The sequence below is a fragment of the Phaethon lepturus genome, unplaced genomic scaffold (genome assembly GCF_000687285.1).
Source record: "Phaethon lepturus isolate BGI_N335 unplaced genomic scaffold, ASM68728v1 scaffold9326, whole genome shotgun sequence".
NCBI lineage: Eukaryota > Metazoa > Chordata > Aves > Phaethontiformes > Phaethontidae > Phaethon > Phaethon lepturus.
In genome coordinates, this window is record NW_010544121.1 from 9,389 (window position 1) to 34,996 (window position 25,608).

Consider the following 25,608-nt stretch of genomic DNA (forward strand, 5'->3'; position numbering starts at 1 on the left):
GTAGGCCTTGAGAGCTCATCTGTTGTTTATAAATGGTAAAAGCTATAGTTTAACGTTTTCTTGTGTTGTAAAATTGAAATAACAATTAGGCTTGTGTGTGATGTGGAAGAAAGCATTGTTAGGACTCTGCCATAGTGATGTTGGTGGTTCGTATCCTACTTTGATATCATAGTAAACAATAGAATTTATTTCGCTTCAGTTTCCCCTTTGGTTTGCTTATGCTGAACCATGTCTATGCTTCCATGTTTTTTTAACTATATTTGAGTGTAAGAGTGATGGAGGTTAAGATACCTAGTTTGTAACATTAAATCCAATAGGATGACTTCTCACTTTCTTAACTAGAATGCACCAAACACAAGCAATTCTAGGCAAGAGAAGAACTTCTCTAAAATTTTTAGTGAACTCAAAATAGTAGCTGTTGTTAACCATAACAGCTTACTGTGCGGTTTTGACTATTGTTGCAGTATTGTTTTAATTCAAAGAAAGAAAGAATGCTGTCAACTTTTGGAGGGAAGGGGTAAGGTTACAGACTGTCAAAATAATTTTTGATGATTGTTTTTTTAACATGAAGTGAAATGGGACTTGACTTAGTCAGAGGGGAAGAAATAAAATTCCAGTATAATTCGGAATTCTTGAAATGAGCTTGTGTGCTGCTGTTGCCAGTGGCAGGGAATATAATTTAACATGGTTAGAAAAATGTCACTGGAGAAAGTACTTTGAAATATTTTTTTAAAAACCATTTATGAATTTATATTTGGAAAATATTTCCTTGAAAAATACTGTATGTCCTTAGATCTATTTAATGACCATGCTATTTTCAATCTAAGTTTTCCATATTTCTGAATCTGTACAGAGGGAAAGTAGGGCTCCATCTAGGAAAATTAATAGTCAGTTACTACTTGAAGTGATCTTTTTTCACTGTTGTTTTGTTGGTTCTTAAACTAACACATTCAAATGTGTTTTGTATAAACAAAAACTTGGGGTAGCAATTCCATAACTGAAGTAACTAATTTTTTTTTTTTTGAAAGATGTCTTTAGGTTTTGTTCAGACTTTAAACCTGTTTATGTTGCCAGTTTCCCAAAGAATAAGAAGCTAATGTGGAAAACTTATTAATATGTCTCTCCATATTGTCCCTTCCTCCATAGATTTTGTTTGTTTGAAGCACTGATTAAAACAGAAGCTCCTGCATAAAAAGCGAACATGACAGCTCAGATCTGTCACGAGTTGTCAGATTTGTGCTTGAAGCCTTTCTGAAGTAGTGGTCCTAGAACACTGTGTTGGAATCTTCATCATCCTTTTCTGCTATTTATCTTCTTTTTAGTAATCACCTTCAGCTATCACTAGTACAAAAAAAAAAAAATCTGTGAACCTGGACTACCTGTGAGCAAACTTTCTTTTGCACGATTTGTTTTGTTCCAATTTCAGAACTGTTTGATTCTTTCTACTTAGTGTTTATTGTCTCCTTTCCTCGGGTCAAAGTCTGATGCTGTTACTGCAGGAGAGAAGCTGAAATGAGGCAGGAGAGGAAATGAAAAGCAGCGTTCTCAGTGAGGAAGAAAACTACAATGCTTTCTAAAGAACTGAAGTAATAAATTCACTGAGAATTTAAGCTAATCCAGAGAATATTTGAGTAGGCAGAGCACACTATTCATCGAGGAGTATTAGTCTTTATTCTCTTATCACAGGGTTCTGTTTTCTGTTCATTCGTCTGTTAATCATGTGAAAGATTTTTATCAGCAGATATGCAACCTTTTATTACCACTAGCCTACTGGAATGATTTGCCTTTCAGGGGTATAATGAGTCCTTGATACTGGCATGGGTAAAAACCAACAAGTCTAAGTTGACCACTGACATATGTGTTGCTGGGCGAGATGGAGAGGAGCTTCAGTCTTCATTCTCCTTATTTTTGTTGATGTGTCGCTTCTTTGAGCTCATTTTCTCCTGTTAGGTCCCTTCTTGAGAAGAATCAGGGGAATGGGAGAAGCTTTTGTCTATAGTGCTTTTTCCTGAACTGTGTAAAAGTTTGGGTTTTTTTTTCACCCTGAGCGGTAAGAAGTCCTGCAGATAGAGGAAAACTTAATGCATGGCATGATCTGTTCTTAATATGGATTTAAGGTGTCATGGAATTGGTAGACACACATCACTGTTGCTGAGGAAGCAAAAGATTCCTAGAAGGTCTTTGGGCATCTGGAAGGATGTTCTTGGACTAAACTGCCATTTTCAGGGAGGAAAGGAAAATTAGAATGGGCTGATGTAGCTCAGAACAATTTTTCCATTAAGAGGGAAAGGCAATAAAGCTTGTTTGGTTCAACTGCCAAAGGGTAGTGCCCACAAAACCGTAGAGACAGGACAAAGGTAAACCCACCATGGTTAAAGAAGTAGCTGGCATGTAATTCAGTTGATGCTGAGTTTTTAATTCTGAATTTCTTCTGTGTTGGTTTCTAGTCATTAAATCTTATGCTACCTCAGTGAGAGTGCTGGGCACTAGATACATCTGATTCCTTTGTCAGCCAGGCACTGTTGTTGTTTCTTTGCAGCTGTTTAAGAACAATGGATGTAACATCTTGGAAGCTGGCTCACTTAATGTACACAATATAGCTTTTTTTGTCTCTTCGTTATGGGGAATTCGTTCGGTCTGCCCATACAGCTTTCTGCTATGTGCTGTCTAGCTGGTGAGCATCTGGTATTCCTCTTTTTAGTTAAAGGTCCTTAGAATTGTTTGTTTTTTCACCACTTTTCAATATTGATTCAGTACAGGAAAGAGTTCTTGTTAGGCCTCTGTGTGCACAAAGGCATTTGCTTCTGGAAATAATCTTGACTGTTTCATTAAGGAAGAGGTTCTTGTATAATTACCTACGTATGTTAGTGGTGCTGTATTTCTGCAGTCTTCTGCCTTTGACCGTGTGCTCCTCTTCCTCCTCATGCTGATACTTGGCTGTGTCTCATCTCATGGTGAGAGAGTTATGTGATGTGTGCACGTTGGGTATCTATTGCTGAGGTTAATTTTCTGCTAGTTTAGCTTCTTGAATCAGCTTGCTACATGAGGATACGAGAGTAACCACTGATGCAAAAGTTGGAGTAGAAGGTACACATGGCAGGAGGTGGGCTTACAGCAGTTATCAGTTTAGCTTAGCCTAACTTCTTCTAAGATTGCACCCTGAGATGTTTCAAAGGAGGTTCTTTTAAGGTGTAGTTATTAACATTGGTTCTTAAAACAAATGATTTGGATACCTGATGACCTGTCTTGCATGTGGAAGTCCTAAATTCACTTGGAATGTTACTGCTGATGAAGAGAAGACGATATTGGAAGTCACATAACTGACAGTGTTAGCAGTGTCACCAGCCATGTTGCAATCCTAAAGTAAAAGAACATGCAACTAAATGTTGACGTTAAAAGCTTTATTATAACTAAATTAAAAATGCACGTCTCTTCTTTTGGATTTTCCCCAAATGCATAGCCTGCTGCAGATGTTGATATGACTCCCTTCACAGCAGTCATTCCAGTTTAATTAAATATCAGTACTTGCTGACAAGAATATCTTTATTCTCTAGGCACAGGAGAATACAGCAGAAATGAAAACTTTACATAGCAAAGGTCATGGTAAGGAGTTTGTCAGAAGGTTACTGAGTGAGTCAAGCTGTTTTTCAGTGCTTTTTGTCACGTTTGCAAATCTACTTTGGGGATAAGAGGACTGCCTCTGCTCATCTGCTGTGGTGTTGTCATTGTTCGCTGCTTAATGTGGAGCTAGGGTATCATACCTACTCCCTGCTTCAAGCATATTTTTTATGGAATTGCAAGGGGACTGAAGTGTTTTGGGTGAAACATGAGTAATCTCATCACTGGTAGAGACTAGAGTTTGCAGTTGTCAGGCACTGACTGGTTTTGTGTCCAGAAGTTCCTGAATTTGTTCAAGTTCGGAGGTCTTAGTAAAGTGGATTTTCTTTCAATACAGTCCAGGAGAAATTCAAACCATCTGAAAAGATGTAAGCACTCTGAATTTCAGAAATTCTTTCTAATGTGCATAATGAAACATTTTAAGTTCTCTTGGCCACTTGCTATTCTTCTCCACTCCTTTCTCTTCTCTTTCTGTGCCACCAGTTTCTACAGTAAATTTTAGGTAGAGTTATAAATGCAAAGTTTTTCCTTTTACAACCTCTGTTATTACTGTCTTGTTGCCAGATACCTTGAAAACTAGGCAGAAACTCAATTGCTTGATGGCTGTGTTCTCTTTGAGACCTGATTAATTTTATGCACAGAGTTCTTATATTTAGGCTTTGGAACATTTGAATTCTGCAAATTGCTGAAGCATAGAGGTGGTTCCTGATCGCTGTTTCAGGCATCCTTGCTATGTTATATAATAAAGCAAGCTTTCTATTTTGCTTGATAAAAGCATTAAGTACTGCTTTACTTGGATAGCACTATCAATAAGTAGTTTATATCAACCTGTAGCAAAACATTTGTGGGCCCTTAAAAGAAGGTGACTGGAAATAATCAGCATGGCTTTTCCCAAGGGTCAGTCATGCTTGACCAGCCTGACTGCCTTCTGTCAAATGACTAGGTCTTCAGAGGGGACAGCAGTGGATGTTTTTCTACTTTGACCTTAGCAAGGGTTTTTACAGTGTCCCACAGCGTACTCTGGTTTACAGTTTGAATGGGAGAATGACTAGACAAGTGAAAACAGGTTGAAGAGTCATCTCAGAGGGTGGATGATGGTTTGTACTCTGCCTGGACAGCATTTAGAACTGGAGCTCCTCAAGGGTCTGCTGTGACCTGCTCTTTTTAATGTCTTTATCAATGACCTGGAGGAGGAGGTGGAATGCTCCTTCATCAGGTTTGTGGTGGACACAGAACTGGGTGGCTCAAAGGCAGGGCAGCCATCCTGAAGTACTTGGGCTAGAGGAGTGGGCCTGTCAGAATCTTATGAAGTTAAACAAGCCAAGGCCTGCTTCCAGGATCTGTAACACTTCTGCAGTGCTACAAGCTGGTTGGATTGTAGCTCTACTGAGAAGGACCTGGTTTGGGTGAACAGTAGGCTAAATACAAGTCAGCAGTTTACCCTGGTTAGTGATGAAAACAGTTTTATTCCCCTTTAGGTAATGTTTATTCTAGGTGTTCCCAGACTGCATCTGTAGTACTGTGTCCAGTTTTGCTCCTGTTCTCCCTACCCCCAACAAGAACAACATTGATAAACTTAGGGCAAGTCTACCAAGATGGTCAGGGAGCTGGAGTATGTGACCTGTGAGGGGATGCCGAGAGCCTTTCATGGCCTTGTTTGCCCTGGAGAAGAGATACTCAGGAGAGAGCCAATAACAGTTGTCTGGTATATGCAAGGATGGATAGCAAGAAGATAGAGCCAGTCTCTTTACTGAGCTGCCCAGTGGGAAAACAAGAGACAGTGGCCATAAATTGAAATGGGTGCATATATGTTGAAAAATTTTTACTGTAAGGGTGATTGTTAAGGGGTTATAGGAGATAACCTGTAAGCCTCTGTGGAGTTGTTTCAAGACCTGAGTGGACAAAGCCCTAAGTAACTGGGACAAGCTTCAACATTGACTGCGCTTTGAGAAGGAAATTGAATTGGATGACCTCTTAGGTCCTCTTAGGTCCTCTCCACTCTGAATCATTCTATGAAGAATCGCCCATGGCAGGGACCTAAGTAGCCAAACTAATCAATACATTTTATTTTATTTGGAAGCTCCATTCCTTGTGTGAGTGGCATTTATTTCTAGTGCTCTCAAATAAAATAGGTTGAACATAATTAGTTACTGATGTTAAGCATTAGTTACTTGAAACCTACCTATTAAGTAAGCATGGAATAAGCAAGGTACATTCATTGAGTAAGCTCATTTTATTTAAGAAAGGAAAAATACTCTTTCTCAGTGTTGAAAAAGAAGTTCTAGAACTTTGTAGTGATAAGTGTCTTCTCTCTCACTTGCCTTCACCCATTATTCTGAACCTTGTTATGAAAGAATTCAATTTGTAGAGCATTTGTTAGAAGTTACTGGGTGGGGAAGAAAGACAATAGAAAATTAAACTAAAATCTCAGTTTCTCAGAGATTGGTTCACTTCCCTCTTTGCCCAGGCCTATGAAAAGAAGCTGTCATCCTAGGTACTACATGTAGACATGTCCAAAATGGAGACGGCTTTCATCAGATTCATGCTGCAGAAATTATATACTGGTACATCTAGGCATGGTGGGTTTAACTGTGACTGCAGTTCTTGTGTGTTTGTGAGAAAAGCACCTTTGTTTCTTTCTTGTAACCAAGATAATTTTGGTGAATAGTCAGGTGTGTTTCTGCTTTTGCTTTTAAAGAAATCAGTAGAGGCTAGTAATAGGCTTCTTTGTCATGGTTTCTGTGTTTCACAATGTTTGAATCTCAACTTTTAGTCTTTCTTTTCTTTGGAGTCCAGGATTTGGATGTTTTCTTGTAAATGATTGCATTATTGTGCCAGACCTTGCCATTTGCTATACACTTAAACATGGATGCATACACATGAGTATGCAGGCTTGCTCTCTGTCATGTGGTTATACATGTTCCTGGTTTGGAAATGGATTTGCTTCCATGATGTCTGTGAAGGTGGTACATATTGACAGTGGGAGTGTTTTGGCAAGTAGAGGCTGTTGAATGGGGTAGCTCAAATCACTTCGTATTTCATCTCTAACAAGTGAAGGCATTCACATGATCTTTTGCTGCATTACCTTAGACAAGTACGAGCTTCTTGCATAACTTGACCACTTCCAGTGATTCATGTATTGTACTAGTTCCAGTCTAGAAGTTGCTATTAAGTGGTTCTTGAGCTATAAATTTTATTGAATATTGTGTTGAACTAGGAGAGAAATTGGTCAATTCTTCCATCTTACTACTTTCAGACTCACAGGCTCTTCTGTTTTTTATTCACCCTTAATATACACAGAAGAGTCTCTAAGGTGAATCTTTATCAGAAGGACAAAGATGTGGAAGAAATTTCATTTTTGTACTACATGCAAGGTAAGACTTTCAAAACTGTCCATGATCAGGTGACAAAAAGCATGAATGTTGAGGCTTGCAAAATGATACTATTTCTGAGTTCTTGCCTCCTTGCATATTATACTATTCCTGCAGAATATTGTGAATATTAAGTATTATGTGCTTCTGCATAATTCTGTGGAAATACACTAATGATCAGAGGCATATGAGCTAGCTGTGGCTGTGTTCTTCAAAATAGTTAAGTAGGTTGCTACTTGTGACTAATGTTTACTATGCAAAGCTGTCTTTTTGGGTAGCATAGGTGTTCCTACTTCTAAAGCTGATACACTAAGTTGCATGATATAAAATGGAATGTCTTACTAGATTGGCAGTGTCTTAGTAATGCTGTTGGATTTACTTTAAGGTCCTGTGCTGAGCTTGTTGTAATTTCTCTGTGAATGCAGTATTATAGCTCTTGAGTGACATTTCCAGCCAGTTTCAAAATACTAGGAGATAATTGGGAGTCAGAGAGGCAGGCTTGCTGCATCTTGGAAGGAATGGTAGATGCATCTCTCTTAATAAAGCCATAGCTTCAAGCATCTCTACATTTGTCATCTAGCTGCAAATTAGAGTACTGATGAAGTGGTAGGAGCCATTAACATCATTCAGCAGAGTGATACCATTGCCTTCAGCTTCCATGCACAGTTTAACAAAATGTTTAATAATGTTTGTTGTGTTGTTCCCACACTACCCCCAGGGAAGAGTAGAGGGTATAATAAGGACTAGGAGGATAAAACCTGTAGCAGACAAAAGTGGAATTCCCTCCAGTGGGACCAGTCTTGGGTAGAATGTTCATGGACCGTCCTATTGAGTGGGCTAGCATCATGTTTATGGCACTCAGAGGGAGGAACTGAAAAAGTGGTTAAGAAGAATGGAGAGGCACATAGCTATCCCTTGCAGAGACAGTAGTTTGTGTAAGACGGGGAATCCAAAGCCATGATATCCAGCCATAGAACAGATGGTGGAGACATTCACATGGAGTCATTCAGAAGGATGTAGGAGATGTTTTGGGGACTGGAAAGTACAAGTACCACTTAATGTAGGCAGCTGGTTGTCTAATGCTAGCTCTTCAGTTTTGAGGGGGTGGAAACCTGCTGAAATTAGCACTCACTGTGCTGAATTCAGCACCTATTTGAAGGCTCAGATCAGCAGTCTTCTATTCATGTACTTATTTCTAATTTGTTGTGACTCTGTGGTTCTGGTTTTTATACAGGAGGTTTTACTGAATTATCTCTGTAATCCCCAAGCTGAATGTCTACTTTTCTTTTTAAACTGCTAAATTCATCACATTCTTTCAGTTGTTGTTCTGCAATAGCCTGAATACTTAAGAGTATTCCTTTGTGTGCCTTGATATTTACTTTTTTTATGGATACCTAGTTTAATCCAGGCAGTTTGTTAAACCTAGTATAGACGACATGCAGGTTAGGCTTTACATGTAGTGACCTGGTAAGACTGAGATGCAAGCTCTGGATAATAAAAAATAATTTTAAAATACCTTGATGTGTTGCCTCTATAAATGGGATGATAGAGTAGGGTGTCTGCCCCCTTGCTACAATTCATGTGGGGTTTTTTATGCATCTTTGTGCTAAGATGTTCCCATCACCATTCAGTCCAGCAAGGGCATGTCTTGCAGCCAACAGTGTACAGGAGAGATAACCTGTGGTGGAGCTGGAGATGGTGTCTTAATCTGTGTTATCCAAATTTGCCTGCAGCTGATGTCTGACCTCATGAGTAGCATAAAATGAATGTTGAATTATTAATATGCTTGCTTCCTGGAATCCTTTTTGCTGTCAAGTCTATGTAGCCCTATCATTACTGCATTGACTGCCTGTAATGCCCTTAAGCACCCTCTCTAATAGTGATTTCTTGAAAACTGGCATAGTCTTCTTGCATGATAGTTTTAACATTCTTATTGATATAATTGCCCTTTGAATTTTGGCAGGTATAGTTCGACATGTATTGTGATACTTGCATGGTGGCAAAATTAAAACAGTTTTTACTCAATAGATATACCTGAAATTTCAGCACTGAAACATATTGCAAATCAAGAGAATTTAAACTGTATTGACTCACTTTTAATCAAAGTGATTTACTGTGAAACTGAAGTTGCAGTACTAATTAGACAAAACTTTGAGTATTTAAGCTTTCAAGTTGCCAAATGACTGCTTCTTGCCAAGTACTCCTCTGTTTAGATGACAAGTGAAGCAGTTCAGATAGCCTCAATGCAGACACCTGAAAAAGATTCCATGTGTCCAGGCAACGATACTGGAGCCTGCTGCCAAAAAAAAAGGTAATGGAAATTTGCTTCGCTCTGCAGTTCCTAGAGATAGTAATTTTTTAAATTAGACTTCATACTTTTTCCAAAAAAGTTTCTCTAGCCTAATGGAAAAATAGAGCATGCTATGAAAGCGTAGGGCGAAGTTATTGTGTTGTCTGAAATAGTCTGACGAGCCATCTGTGATCTGAAACCTATCTTTCTATACCATAGAGTGGATTGAGTAGTGTGTATCATGTGATTACCGGTATGTTGATCCTGTTACAGTATGGGAGTGTATCATTACATATTATGGAGGATCAGCTGCTTCTCTTAAGCATTTGTTTATAATTGCCTTAAAAATGCTTTGAGATTATATCTTATTTGAAATGAACCAAATCAGTTCAACTGGGTTGATTTAGGACGGTGATAAATCTGTGTTAGCAATAAGGGAGTGACTTTCTAAGCAAACAGACCCTCTTAATTTTAAGATGTCTTTGCATTTCTAAGTGCTGATTCTCTTAAGTACTGTTACTGAAGTAACTTTGCTAGTAGGTAGAAAAAAAATTCTTAATATGGAAGACACTAAGAAAAAAAAATGTTCTAAAACTGTAATTGAGGTGTAAAAATAACCATGTATTTTAACAATCCCTACTTGGAGCCTTCAGTTCCTATATTACTTAAATTAGTTCTTTTGGAAGACTGTGTAGGCTGTTCGTTGACATAACAGATGTTTAAATTATCTTCTTCAGAGCTGTGTGCTTTGCAGTAAACATTAAAATGCCTATAGTGTAGTGATTGTTAATATTTGGGAGCTTGTAGTACTGGTGTTCTTATATTACTGATTTGAATGTGCTGGTGATTTTATCTTGGTGTTGAACTACCTTATTTTGCATTTAATTTAACCAATTTCTGTATAAACCTAGCAAGTAGTAACACGGCTAAAAAAACCCACAAATAGATCTGAGTGGTTAAATAGTGTGGCAGAGAATTTATGCCTTCTGTAATTGTCTGCACAGGAACATCAGCAATATCCAAGTTTTTTTTTTTCTGCTCTGATGGCTCAGTTTTAGTTCATTTGTATCTGAAGACTTACCCTTAGAAAATGAGGGAAGAATAAGAACCTTCTTGGAGTGAGGGGAAGTCCTTCCCATAATCACCAGTATCATGTATAAAGAAATAAAAATCCACTCTTGGTATGCCTTATAAATCTGATAGAACTTGATTTCTGTCCTTGTCAAACATATCAAGAGATATGTTAGAGAATTCTTGCTGTATTTTCTGTACGTGGTACTAACTAAAACACTGTAATTTTGATCTTTTTTTTCTCCTTTTTCACTCTACTTTGTGGAGTTTAAATTCCCTCTAAATTTTGGATATATTTGTGGTCACACTTAGGGTTGTGTGTATTATACATGTAAGATAGGGAAAAATGTCATTAGTTGGCATGCATATATTGTAATGGCTTAATTCCCCTGACAGACAAAATGGGATGCTGTTGTGCCTTTGAGAATCCTTTGTGGGATATTTGCTCTAAAGAAAGGATCTGTACAGAAAAATACATATTGTAGGAGCAGCAGAAATATAAGATGTGGTATTGAGGATAAAAAACTTCTAATTGGCTTCAATGGTAGTAGCAAGACTCGATTCAAAAGCTGACTTGTTCTAAATGTGTTGCTAGCCACTAGATGCTGGGGTGAGACTCTCCACCCAGATAAAAATTAATTTTTGGGGACTCTAGCTGTCAGAGTTAAAAATCACTGAGCACTGTTCAGAGAAGAGTTAGTGAAGGTAGCCTTTTGCAGAGAATCCATTCTTCCCCTTTGTGAGCATTTCCTGCGAGAGACTCGTAAATGATATTAATCCTTTGAAAACTATCAAACTTCCTGACTATCCTAGAGCTCGAGCATCTTGAAGTTTTGGAGCTCAGTCACCTTTGCTGTCTTAGCAATGAAAGTAGACAATTATGTCAGATTTCTAACCTCTTCATCCTACAGTGTTTTGAAGTCTGTAACAATGGAGTTTATTATCCAAATACATACTTGCTACAGAATTAACTGATCTGAAATCTGTTGCTTTCTCCGATTTTCCTCACAACTGCTTCTGTAAGAGTTCTTTATGGTCTTACCCTTAAGATGTTTTCTTGAAAGGCTTAGCAAGAAAGTGCTAAGCCCTTTCTACCGCATAATCAACAGAGAAAGCTTTTATTTGCAAGATAACTTCCGAATTTGAGTAACACCATAGTTTACTAACACCTTGCTCTTTTTCCTGGGGAAAGGAATGACAAACTCTGGATGCTCTTTAATACTGCTATAGTAGCTAGAGTGGATGAGACAGTGCACTTCTGTGTGAAGTGAGATGTAGTTTAGGGACATGCTGTTTTGGCCCAGAGGACATCTGAGTAGATGTGCCCTGTAATGTTATCAGATGACAGGTGTGGTGGATTCTTTCTCAGAATATTTGACCAGAGCTGGGGCTGTGATTTTTGCTTGTTTTAAGCAGACAGATACTTACAAAATCTAAGCAATGCACCTGGAGTGACTATTTTTTTTAAACATTGATTTGAAGGCCAGATGTTCACAGAGGCAACAGATGGACAGATGGTTGCAAACTGACTCATTAGCTATTGCTACCTAGCTAGTAGGTGTTCTAGCTAGTAGGATGATAATAAATTTACCTCATGGGGAAACACCATAGGAATGTGCTCAAAAGGTACGCACTTCAGTAATAGTACACATGACCTTGTTGCCCATGCAAATCACTCTGGTGTGTCTGAGCTGGAATTTAAGATGGATGTTTGCAAACTCTGCCCTTTGCCCTAAGAGAAAAGATACACAAACCTGTGCAGAATATGAGCACATCTTCCTCAATCTGCAACTCCTGGATTGCCGTGGAAGGCATACCTAGAACTTTATTTACACTATAGCCATAATGTAGGCCGTGATAAAAGCTAGTTAGAGACTTTTGTAAGCTCTTCTTCAGAAAGTCCTAGCAGCCCCAATAAATGTGTGTGTTCAAAGTAGAAGTCATCTGCTTCCAATCCTTCTTTGTGGTTTTAGTTGAGTTTTTTGTGAAAGAACACTGGCACATAAATGCAATATATTCTAACTCTTGAAGATGCTCTTTTCTTAATTCATCTAAAGACCAGGTAACTGAAAACGAAAAGGTTTTGTACTTGGATGTTTTTACTGAAGCATGCTAGATGGCCTTTTTCTTCAGCATTCCTGAAACTGGTTGGTTGAAAAGCTGTCCAGCATAACTGACTGAGAGACGATTCCATGTTTCTGTGCTTGAGTTATCCTAAGCGTAACCCTGATCTGTTACAGGAGAACAGAGGAGTAAGTGCTTGCCAGCAATTTCCCAGTAGGCAAAAATAGATTGCATCTGGGCATTCTGAATTCTTCTAAGGCGGGCTTTTGGTATTCCTTCATCTTCTGCTTGTATAATTAAACAGAGTTTGAGTTACTCATCAGCTAGACGAGCAGCCTCTGCTTCAGGCATTCACTTGTACCAGCATAACTATCTATGTGGCTGAGCAACAGATATTAGTGTGGAAACAGGAACGAGCTGCTAAGAGCAAATACTGCTGAAACTACCACTGCTGCCAAGGCATCTACATAGCCATAATGTGAATTTACTGAACTAAAGCTTACCTAAAAGAGAATTACAGGTAACTTGTAAGGTGTATCAAAAGGCAGCTTTGTGATGCTGTAGCTTAAGTCCACCATTTGTGAGACTATATTTAAAAGTATGGATCTAATTAGAATGATAAGCCCGTAGCATTATCAAGCGTTTAGAGTAGTGTAAAATACTTGTGTAATAGGGTGTTCCTGTTGGAAAATCAGCCTTGAATAGTTCCAATTACTAACTTGCAATAAAAGTTTGAACTGCAGGCTTCAAACTGCAGGACTAAAGAACTTTGCCCCAAGTAAATTTATTTCAAGGCATTTACCTTCTTAAGAAACCCTGGGTGTGACTTCTAAAATGCAGTGGAAAGATACCATTGCACTTTTTACAAAACAGTAATACTAGATCAGCTGCTTCAGAAAGGATAAAGCACTTAAATTACTTCATAGTTTTTTTTAGTTTCAGACTTTTGTTCATTCTCCTTCCTTGAACTGTTGTAACAATGAAGATTTCAATGTGGCTTCCACATTTGAAGAGGGGGAGAAAAACAACAACAAAAAAACCCCACACCCACAGAAACACAAATCAAGGCTTTGCCCATTCTTGATTGATTCACACTGTTTTTGTATAGAACCAAGAATCACTTAGCAAATGTGGGGGGAGAGAATTCATTATCCTTTTATTACAAAGGGTGAACAACTTTCTCTTTGGGGTGAAAGTTGTACAGTATCTCAAGTAATTACACAGGAATTGACTCCTGTTTTGGTTTGGGCTTTGTCATATATGTAGACTAAGGAAAAGCTGCTGTGTGAACTTGCAGCACAACTAGTGCACTCCCTTGGTATGTGCTTTTATATTGCTGTAAAAATCAGGTAATCTAATGTCTTTTTTAGGAGAGGCATGTTATCTTATCTTTACTGTATGTTGGGAGAGTGCAGTTGGGAGGTTGCAGTATACTACCTAACCTGGGGTAAGCTTACACTATGGCTCTTTTCCTTGTCTGTCCTAGTATCTTTTACTTATGCAAAATCTTTTGCTGTCTTCTGTGTGAAGCAGTTTACAGTTCTGGGGGAAGATACTGCAGTGGTGGTGTTGTAATGTCATAAGGTTAATTATGACAGATTATAGTTCTTTCTGTTGATGTTCAGGGGGTGGGTTTGTTGGTTTATTTACTTATTCTAAAGCAGCAATGATTTGGTTATCCATAAAAGGTCAGAGTTGTAGCTGGTTGTGGAGTAGAATAAAATCAGTGGTTTTCTGGTGCTTCTCTGACCAGAGTCTGCAAACATGGAAAGGACTGGATGTTGTAGTAGGTTTTGTTTGTTTTAAATGTTAGGATTCAGCTTGAGGATCATTAGTGCTTTGCCACCAGGGTTATTAAGTATGTTAATCATGGTAATAGGAGTTAATAATCAGGAAGACCAGGATTTGATGCCTACCCTTCTGTAAAATAACATGGTAGGGTTCTTCAAATTTCTCTAGACTGCATTTTTTTATGTGCTTGCTATTGAATATTGCGTTTAGTTCTTTAGCAGTGATCTACTTTACGATGGCTTTAGCTGCATAGTCTTTCCCTTCTGAAGAAAATACTGTAAACATGGTGAAATTCAAATTCTTTATTATCCAAGGAATATTTAAGTTGTGCTCAATTAAAAACTATGCTATTATAGAGTACTTGTGTCTTAGTAGCAAAAATTATACAATTTCACTGAACTTAGTCCTACTCAAATATTAAGTGTTTACATACCCCAAATAAAATGCTTAATACATCTTGTAATTTCATTAAGCCTTTCATAGGAACCATTCAGCTTTATTCTTGTAATGTAATTTATGCTTAGCAATCTTAATCGAACCATTTCATTTGTGTATGTGAGCGTTTCCTGCACACAAATTATTGGGGGCTGGATATAATAGCATGTTATCCCAAAGCTGTGTCATGAATTTAAGTGTCTTTTCCTATGTAAAAAAAAATTGTGCAGCTTATTTGGAGAAGTAAGAGTCACTACAGTGCAGAAGTAAGTAGGAGTAAATGTCCCTTCTTTGTGTACTGTTCAGTGGTGGAGTATATATATCTTAAGATACTTTTGTGTTTTGAGACACTAAATACCTGTATTTCTTACTTCTGAGAATTAGTTTAGATAGAATTTGGGTGAATAGGAGCATATTCTGGGGTAAGATTCTCTTAGCCCAAAGTACCTACCTCTGAGTCTGCTCTACTGCAAGTCTGTCTGTCTCTGGGCTGAAAGTCACCCTTGTCTAATGAATGCTCTCACATCCTCTGCAGAGTAGAAGAATTTGGGACGGGTCAAGCCTCTTGCTTCTGGGAAGCATAATGCTTGTCATCCGGTCTGCTTTTGTGAGTCAGCCACTTATAAATGCTACTGGAGTAGCATCCAGTGCTCAGGAACTGAGGCTGTTGAGCACCTCATCACGCAAGCACCCTGTACCCTCATAGTTAAGGGGATCTTCTGAAGGTGGGAGACAGTGCTCAAAGGGAGTTGCGTTTGGTCATGAATTCTGTGTTCGCGATGTAGTCACTGGTGTATTTAAGAAGGAATTAAGCTATTTTGTCCAACTTCATGCATCTGTGCTATTTGTGTTTTGTTTTTTCCCAGAAGATCTTGGATGTGGAAACAACATTTTTTTACTGATAAACTTTTTAACTTTTTTGGGAAAGCTTTTGCCATGTAGTCCAATACAGTGGTTTAGGATACTTGCTGTCTAGTTCCTTCAAAATACTCTTTCAGAGTTCATTAATGATTTAGTGGATGCTGCTTAAGGTGTAGTTTCACAATACTCTTGAGTTAAATCTGAATTGGCAGCAGCTGCTGGTTCTGCATTTCTGGCATTGGCACTTGTCTGACCCTGCACTTCGTAAGCTGGTTTGGAGAGCTCAAGTGGCAGAAAATAATTTGCTTTTTCTGGATTAGTTTGATTCCTTGAGCCATCCTGTTGTGGCGCCTGAGAAGAGAGAATGTTGGGGAAAATACAGGGCTTGCAGCAGTGTAATGTTACAGGCATAGAACTTGGTGAGCCCCTACAATTTTTTGAACAGTAGCAAAGTATTCCTCCTTTTGAGCAATTTCTTGCTTATGACACTTTTTGGTAGTAGAAAAGCACCATTTAGTGTTTGGAAGAGGCAGGCTGTAATGAAATGTTGTCATAGCTCCATTCTTTGATTAGTGGGCTTAAAGTCAAGGTCTGCAGTATGTCCCCCTTATCACTCATTCAGCTCATCCGAGTGCTGTAATCAGTTTAAAATCATCAGTGTTACAATAAGGCTTTTATTTCCCTCATGACCCAGAGAAAGCTGGCTGTTACCCAGAATTCTTCATGTGATAGTTCCTTCTACCAGTGTTCTGTCATGGTAACTTTTGTAAGATGCAGTGGTTTATAAGATTAAATATGTAGTCCCTGGTCCATGAAGGAATTTGGGCATTTGCATCCTGTTCAAAAACAACAATGGGTAGATGCCTGGATGCTTTTGTAGATACACACATCTGAATTGTTAGTTATCTGCTACTTTTACATTTCAAGCTGAATTTATGGTTAATTTTAAGAAACTACTTCTAAAGAGAAGTAATTATTCTTAGTATTATACTTTTCCAGCTGAAGCTTATTGCTTTTCTTTTAAACTCATGTGCATCTCATTGCATCTAAGCAAGCAGAATAAAGAGTTTACAAATTATACATGCTGCACTTGGTGGGTTTAAATCTTGTCAAACACCCAAGGAGTGTATCCTGTCACTTCAGCAGGTGAATAAAATCAAGCAAATAGCACTGTTACTCTAGTAGGCATGCAAAAGCTATTCCTTCTGTTACTGAATTTAGGGACTTGAATACTGAGTAATAGGCTAGATGACTTTAAGTGCTGGTCTGTGCTGGTGAAGGAAATATGGGGGGGGGAATCTGTTTCTTTGTTATGAATCTTTAATTCATAACAAATTATGAATTTGTTCATGAATCTTTAACATGGTGTTTAGAGAGTGTACTGAAAGGTCTTTTGACATCCAGGTATAGCTTTAGTTCAAGCACTGCTATTTAGGAAAAAGTTGTATTCATGAAAAAATTCATGTACAAATCTGTTGTAAACCATCTGGAGTAGCTAACTACTACTTTCTTTCTTTCTAGGAAATACCAAAATAAAGCAGATGTTGTGTCCTGTACTGTTATCTCAAGGTTTTGCAAGTCATTCTGTTACATGCTTCTTGGCCGCAGGAATGTAAACTAATTCTTTCAGCACTGAACTACAACCTTGACAAGGTTGCAATTACAGGTAAGAACAAATTCTGCCACTGGAAATTTATGGGATGGTATAATTGTTTTTACTCTGACTGTGTTTTAATTTGCTGTTTATAATTGACCAAGAATTTAAAAGAAATTTCAAAACAGATTGGATAAAAGGATGTGTTTTTTCTTCTTTAAATGCATTTGAATTTTACTTAATCTCATTTTTAATAGGGAGGAAATATAACTCAAAGTATAGCTTTTCTCTGCTATACTACAAAGCACTGGTAATAGATTGGAAAAAAAAGTAATTTTTCAACACCTAAATGTATGCTGACCTAAATTTTGAGGAAGGTGTTTTCTCGCACAAAATGCAGGCTGTACAGTGTCAGCCAGTAGAAGTGATGCCATGCCACTGGCACTGGTGTGCGTTGAGATCATCTTACTATCGGTGTGTGGCTTTTTTCCCCTTAAATGCACTAATAACAGCAGTACTACTTAAGTTACCTTTTTTTAATCAGTTACAGAAAATCTCAAAATTTTTATTATAAGTCCACTGTAGCTTCAACTCTTGAATCACCTTTTCAAGGACAAAGGTTGATGTCTTCTTCCAGGTCAGTGAATGTGTTTTGGCTGCTGGCTTTCTATCATAATTGTATCTGACAATGATGGAGATTAATTAAAAAACAAACCACACCACCACAAGTACCTGTCATAGGTTCTGTATTTTGGTTTGTATATTTCCAAATAATTTACTTCCATTTCTAAATGGAGAGGATATGCTTTGAAGACTGCCTATGAAATAGCTTTATTGCATATGCTGAATCTGCAGAATTATGATCAAGTTAAGACTTTTCAGTCTTGACTTTCATGTTTTGGTATCTTTGACAAGAAGAGTTGCTTGCCTTTAGGCTGTACTTGTCAATAGTGGCAGGACAGGAGTCTGAACTGTTGGTATCAAGTGGTCTAATGTCTTACTCTGAAGTTAGATGGTGCATAGGTCAGTGTCACGTTTGTGCCAAAGAGGTGGCATTAATTGTTCTGCTGCTACAATGAAAGAAGGGTTCAAATGTTTTGTTTTGTGGTGGGTTTTTTTGTTACTGTCATCTTGATTGAATGTTTTTACTTAATTTGCAGTGATGTAACAGGCTGAAAAAAGGCACAACTCTTGGTATACTGTGCAAGCCATAGATCAATTTATGTTGGCATGGACCTCTAGCACTCATCTATCCCAACCCTTGTGTCTGACTTACTCAGATTTCTGTGTGAATCAACAAGTCACCCCTCAATTATGTAAATTAATGGTTTAGTGTTTTACTGTGGTTCTGCAGACCTGCTTCAGAATACCCATTCTGGTCTTTCAGACCTGTTTAGGAACAATTTATTGATGATATGAATTGGTGATTCATTGCTGCCATATTCTCACAAAAATGTGTCTGAAGCTTTTGGTAAACAAACATTGAAGATGGTAAGAAGTTGTCTTAGATGCCTAAATTTAGAATAAGGGAGAACTGATTTTTAGTGACATACTGCTTCATGCTAATGAGTAAAAAAAAGATTCCATTTTAATACCAATTGGGTATTAGTTAAACATTGGTTCCTTTCTTCAAAATCTTGGGTGCTATTTCTTCTAATAAAAACCTGGGTGCTGGTGGTTAGATTGACTGAAAAGGAACAAACTAAATTTAATTCAAAATAGTTGGTCTGTTGTTGAATTTAGAGAAGAAAAATAATGCTTCTGCATAGAAATAACTATAAACTTCATTAGGGAAGAATCATTGCTTTGTAGTATCCAAGTGCCACATGTGCATGTGTTTTGAATATCCCACTAAAAAAGTGCAAACATCCTTGTTGGATACAGGCAAACAAAAGGAATTTCAGTTAATATCATGGGGTATAAATCTTGTCATAGTATGGTCAGTAAGGATAAACAAGAGCACAGTGCTGTCTTCTGGGTGTTATAATAAAGCCACACCTCATTGCAGAGTTTGAGTTAAGGATGAAATGTTACTTCAGGATTAATAAGACAGAACAGGTAATACCTGGTTTAACCAAGTAGGCCCATTTCACTCAGGTGCCAGTGTACCAAACTCCTACTTCAAGAAAATGGCACGAGAGCGTGAATACTGGCTTATGCAGAGTGATGTTGGCTCTTACAGACTTTAGCCTTCATTCTGCTCCTGTGGAGGTGCTAGAAGCAATAGTCTGTTTGCTTTGCACTGTCTGAGCTCAACGTTGTTGTCCTTAGTGAACCAGCCTGGGTATTTATGTATCTTGCGTACCACTTTTTATATGGTTAATCTGTAACTTGGATAAACTGTTTGCAGATAACAAAGGGGATTGAATTTTCCAGACTTCATAGTGTTTGGAAGAAATCTTGGTAAAGAAAACCTGACGTTGTTACCTGGAAGACTAAGACAAGTGAAACTAATGAAGAGATTGACTACAGTAGTGTGTGTCTTACTGAGAATGACACTGCATTCCTCCTCCTCAGTATGTCCCTAGCTGTGGTGCCAAAGGGAACTAAGGGCTGCTTGCTGTCAAAGTCACACTGGCAAGCACAGAATTATGTTTAGCTAACGAGGAAGAAAAGGCCTTATTTTTTTTTTAAGCTTTCATTTGGCCACAAAACTGTGAAGTTGACTTCTGCAACTTATGTGCAGGTAAAGCTGCATGATGAAGGCTTGGTGACTGTAAAAATGCACCAACCTGGGCACTGATGGTTTTGGACTACATGCTGTGATTACAAAGCTAGATTCAGGGTCCACTTTCAAGTTGTCTTGAATATCTGAGGTAGGCTCTCTAACTTTGCACCTACCAAACTGTATTCCAGAGAAATAAGAAGCCACAGCACGAAGTGTGCAGCTTGTCCATGAGAGCCAGACGGTTGCCATATGTCATGGTTTAACCCCAGCTGGCAACTAAGCACCACGCAGACGCTTGCTCACTCCCCCCGCAGGGATGGGGAGAGAATTGGAAGAATGAAAGTGAGGAAACTCGTGGGTTGAGATAGAAACAGTTGAATAGGTAAAGCAAAAGTGCGCACACAAACAAAGCAAATGAAGGAATTCATTCACTACTTCCCACTGGTAGGCAGGTGTTCAGCCATCTCCAGGAGAGCAGGGCTCCATCACGTGTAACAGTTACTTGGAAAGATAAATACTGTAACTCTGAACATCCCCCCCTTTCTCCTTCTTCCCTCAGCTTTCTATGCTGAGCATGATGTCATGTGGTGTGGAATATCTGTTTGGTCAGTTGGGGTCAGCTGTCCCAACTGTGTCCTGTCCGAACTTCTTGTGCACCCTCAGCCTACTCGCTGGTGGGATGGTATGAGAAGGAGAAAAGGCCTTGGCTCTGTGTAAGCACTGCTCAGCAATAACTGAACCATCCCTATGTTATCAACACTGTTTTCGGCACAAATCCAAAACATAGCCCCATACTAGATGCTGTGAAGAAAATTAACTTTATCCCACACAAAACCAGCACACCATATAAGGTGAAGATCTGCAGTTACCTAGCTTCATCCATGTTTTAATAAGGTACAAGAAAGCAGAATATGAAATGAACCTCTAAAAAGACCATGAGCATATATGTTTTTCTGGTGTTAGCAGCATAGCTAAAAAGGTTATAGCTCCTGGTGCTCCTTTCTATTTTTTCCCACTGTCTTCCCTGTTGAAGGTTACTGCCCCCTTGGATCTGCTGTCTAAGCTGCTGGCTTCTAAACCCACTGCACGCAAAGTCAAAGTTTCAAAATACTAAAGGTAACTTTGCACCTCTTCAGTGAAACAGTTTGAAGAGTAAGGGCAAAAACGTCTCAGCCAGCAGTTCTGAAAGAAAGAAAAGAAATTGCTGGCACAACATAGTGGTGAGTAGCTGAGGCAGAACAGAAGTGATAATGTTTTCAGGTATTGCTACTGACACTGAAAATGGATGTGAATCCACAGTGTTAAATTACGCCTATGATTGTTTTGTACTTCCCGACCAGTTCAAAGTAGCTGAAGCACATTCTCAAATATTCATTTCCTTTTTAGCTTGCTGGTTTAAAAGTAGTGTGCTGGGGGGCTGCTGTGTGTTTTGTTTTTATTATTGTTTCTTTTTCCCCAACTGTTGTAACAATAGAGGCAGAAACTAATTTCCAAGTTTATAGCTATGTAGCTCCTAGGCATGTATTGTATCTGGTGGTGGGAATAACTTGCAAAAATTTTGAAATTCCTGGTTTAAAAGCCTATTGGGCTTCTTTCATGTCATCTTGGCAGGAAAAGTGGCAGGAGAAGTGTTTGATGGTAGGCTCTATATTAAAGATTTGTTTATACTTAATTTCTTTGTGTCACTATCTTTTGGTCAGCTGCGATCCTTCCTGATAGTGACTCTCATGGCTGCAGATTATTTGGGGGAAACAAAAACACCACCACCCCACCCCTCCAAAAAAACAAAACAAAACCAAAAACCCCAAAACTCAAAACCGATAAACCCCATAGTGAGTGGGCATGATAGATAGTCACTGTCCTTTTACGTAGTTAATATTTAAGTGAAAGTAAAATATTCAGATCTCATTCTTAGATTCCAATAATTGCTGTTTGACTCTGCCAGTACTTGTCAAGGCGCTATGTAAAGTAGCTTCAAGCAGAGCTCTTGCTGAAAAATTCAATAACTATTTGTCTAATGTCAATTTACGTAGTGCCAGCATTTTTAAGGTCAGTAAGTCAAAAGTAATCCCAAGTTTTCTGGGATCAAAAAATAAAGATCTTTAAACCTGGTTTCACTCATCAAATGAACTTGTACTTAGTATACATATAGTATAATGTAACTATGGTGATAGTATAATGATAGTATACTATAAGTGATAGTTTATTGTAAGCAAGCACAAGATTAGTAAAAGATTACTTACAATATTCTGTCACTCTATTTCTTATGTAATTGAAGGGTACAGGGAGTCTTTATGAATGTCAAAATATGGTGTGTGTAGACACGTGTGGAGTGTTTGTATGCACATAATACACACTAGAGAGAGTGTAAAATGGAGGCGGAGACAGAGGAACTTTTGACTAAGGATAACTTTTGAATTGTTTACTTAAACCAGAAAAGTTATTTCTTCCTGCGCTTTCAAAAGGCTTTGAAATTGTTGCAGATATTTTGATTATTTATTCATCACTCACATCTTTAATATCTAGTGCAGCATTTTCTCTGTTGAAACATCAGTCTTTTTATAGTAGGAGCACATGTGTTTTGTAACAGGAAACTCTGGCACTGTTTCTTTTCCACAGCATTGACTTATTAAAAATGACTGGCCTGTTGAGTGAATCCTTCTGAGGAAGAGACATTTTACATGTACGCTTTTATGACCTAAGGCCAAAAGATTGATGTTGGACCATTCTCATTATGTGAAAAAATACGTTACTGCCTTTGGAACTGTTGGCCATCAAGGTACTAGTCTAGTTCTGATGTTCTCTTTGAAACTGACATGTGATCTGAAAACTATTTTATAGCATCAACAAAAACTTTGATTACGGCTTTTTTGATAATTTAATTATATTTTGGCCATCTTCATGACAACCAGCAAGTAAATATTTCTGCCTATTTCCCCTTCATGATGATGTAAAAAATCATGGATATCTGTAACTGAGCAAGAACCATTTTCCATTTTATAAGTAGATCTTGGGAGAAAATCAGTGGGTGTGACTGTTTTTCTCTTAAACGGAGAAATTCAAACATAAGCACAGACCTGATTAAGACCTTTTACTCTATGGCTGATCTACCACCAAAGTCCTCACTGTATAGTTGTGGGGAAAAGGATACTTCTCATTAATTTTTCTTGCATGTCATTTTTGTCTTCATACTTCCCTACCTCAAAAGAGTGGATGTCTTTGGTTTCCTGAGCCTGCATTATTGCTTATGTTCCCTGCATATGAGATAAGGACCTCACATAGGTTTTGTATCAGGTAGGAAACAATAGAGAAGAATATATGTTAGGACTTGAGAGATGTAAGCCTTGGGGTTAGGTTTTTGCCCTGGGAAAGGGGATGTCAGCTTTTATTAGAGACTCACAGCCCTGAACTCTCTTGGAAATTGCTTAGCTATTGATTGAAAACTAGAGGTGGAGAGCGTACAGTAGAGCGGTAGCTAGAGCTGCTGCTCTGGTGGCATATTGCTCAGATTCAGTTTCATCGATTGCCAGAGAGGGGGGAAAGGCCAGTATTTTCTTTCTTTCAAGGCTTTCCAAAAACCTTTGAGCCTTGGTGATTATTGTCACTTACCAGGTGATTTTAATTATTCTTATTCTTTTCCCAGAGTTGGGAAGACTACTGGAAGAAAGGAATCCTAGGTTTACATTCTTCATCTGAAGATTATATACTGTTTTAGAGAATAGTCTGTGGTGTATGGATGAGAAGTAAAGCCTTCTCCATTTCCAAGAAAGTTTGGGGAACTACAATAGACATGGTCTTGCAGATTTTGAAAGTTTCAGCTAATAATCTTATGTGGGGTAAATATTTTCACCAGAAGCAAACTCGATGGTTTTCTCAAGCCAAGAGGTGGATCCAGTTGCTGTCTTCCAACTATGTAATGGGAGGGTATAGCGAAGGTAGAGCTACGCTCTTCTTCGAGATGCGTAATGAAAGACTCAAAGGACACAAGTTGCACTGATGGGAGTTCTGTTTTCATTATGAACATTGTCAGACATGAAGTGGGTGCTCAGAGGCTATAGGATCTCCATCCTTGGAGATGTTCAGAACTTGATGAGGATCAGAACGGCCTGAGCAGTCTTTGGTGTTTGACATGATATTGATTGAACTTTGAATAGGGGTTTGAACTAGATAAGCTCTAGAGGTGTCTTCCAACATGAATCAATGATTCTGTAACTTGTGAATTCTGACCTAACTTAAATGTTATCTAGGTGCTTATGTCAAGACTGACTTGTATCTAGTCTAGTGTGCTTAAAATAAGATATGGAAACACCAGGTTAGACTTATGATAGGCTTGGCCTTCTGTAGGATTTTTGCAGGTCAGTTTGGCTGAGTCCCAGTTCAGGTGCTCAAGTCTGCTTACTGATCTAGCCTGGGGACAAAACTAGATGTGAACACCAGTGTACTGTTTTTCCAGTGGAACAGTTTTCTTTTTGTAACCTTTCACTTTGGAGAAAACAAGTAGCATTTTGTTGTGTTGTGTTTTGTTTGGGGTTTTTTGGTGGGTTTATTGGTTTTTTTTTTAAAGCTGCTTTGATAATGTGAAGTTTGGTATGATACTACAGATTTCATTAAAATGTCTCTGACTTAACTTATACATAGGTAAATACACAGCTGAGTTTCCTCCTAGAGATAGTTCTGTGTGTTGGCATTGTAGATGAGAAGTTCAGATTACATTTGTGCATAACATGTGCTAGGAATATACTGTACTCACCTGTATGTCATGTCATTTGCTTGGTATTTTCTGTAACTTCCTAGTATTTTTAAAATGCTTAAAGTTGTTACTGTTAAAAATGAAGTTTTTAAGAGAACAGGTGTTCATCCATTTTAAGTCTTCTTTGTGCATCATTATCACTGAAAACCTGAGTTGCGGTGAGTCAGTGAAATCACTGTTTCTTCCATGCTCGCAGAAATGGCTTGACTCTTTCAACTCATCTTCAAACCAGTTGCTGCATTACATAGTCTACACAATATACACAGCAGTAGAAAGATTTCTTCTTCTATGTGTTTGGTGTCTTTTATAAGACTAGCCATAAGTTGACTCCTAAACTTACTGTTTCCTTAGTGATTGCAAGTCAATTTGTGCTTCCCTGATTAAAGATAGGTAATATTAAATAGGATATTTAGAATATCAAGAATATAATCTTGAATATTATTTTTCTTTAAGGTTTCTCACTCGTGTGCTGTAAGAAGTGAAGCTACTTACAGAATAGGTAAAGCTAAGATGTGGAACATGTGCTTTGGGTGTTTTTTTAAAACAGTATTTTTTTATTTTATATAAAACCCACAATGCTCAATTCTGAGCTCACAGGCTTTTGCAATTAGTTAGGTTTCGATCTCTTTTCCTTACTCAGTCATGTGATTTCTTCCACAATTTTGATTTTTAAGAACATAAGGACATACTTAACTCAATTAAAGGAATCTCATACAAGATCTGAAGTGTTGGAGGACTTCTGTCATTTTGGCAGAATTTCAGTTGTGTATTGCACTTTACCAGTAAGAATGTTTTTGTATGCTTTTAAAATAACTTTATATTGTAACTTGTGAATGAGTGGTCATCAGCTATTAAAATCTTTTCATGTATCTCCTTTACTGATGTTAGTTTAACTGTTAAACTATGTGGAACTTATTCAACTCTTAACTGAGAACATCAGTTCTTAAACAAGAGTACTTGTTTATGGTGGTGTGTAGCACTCTCATGCTTTGCTTTTATGACACCATTTGACACTGATTCTTTTTTTTTTCCAAAGCAAAATCTGATCTCAAGAGAAGGTGTTGTGAAAAGCATTTTGGTTGTGTATCTCATTAA

General features: G+C 38.0%; 1 protein-coding gene across 2 annotated transcripts in view; it reads left to right on the top strand.

Moving 5' to 3' along the window:
* Positions 1-17,018: 17,018 nt before the first annotated feature.
* PPM1B (protein phosphatase, Mg2+/Mn2+ dependent, 1B) overlaps positions 17,019-25,608 on the top strand; it is a 36,226-nt gene continuing 27,636 nt past the window's right edge. The window contains exons 1-2 of one of the 2 annotated variants that reach the window (XM_010288570.1): positions 22,479-22,542; positions 25,188-25,295. The gene's annotated coding sequence lies outside the window, so the exon portion shown is untranslated. Of the gene's footprint in view, positions 17,168-22,478; positions 22,543-25,187; positions 25,296-25,608 lie in introns of those variants that run through there. The other variant, XM_010288571.1, reaches the window with a different exon arrangement.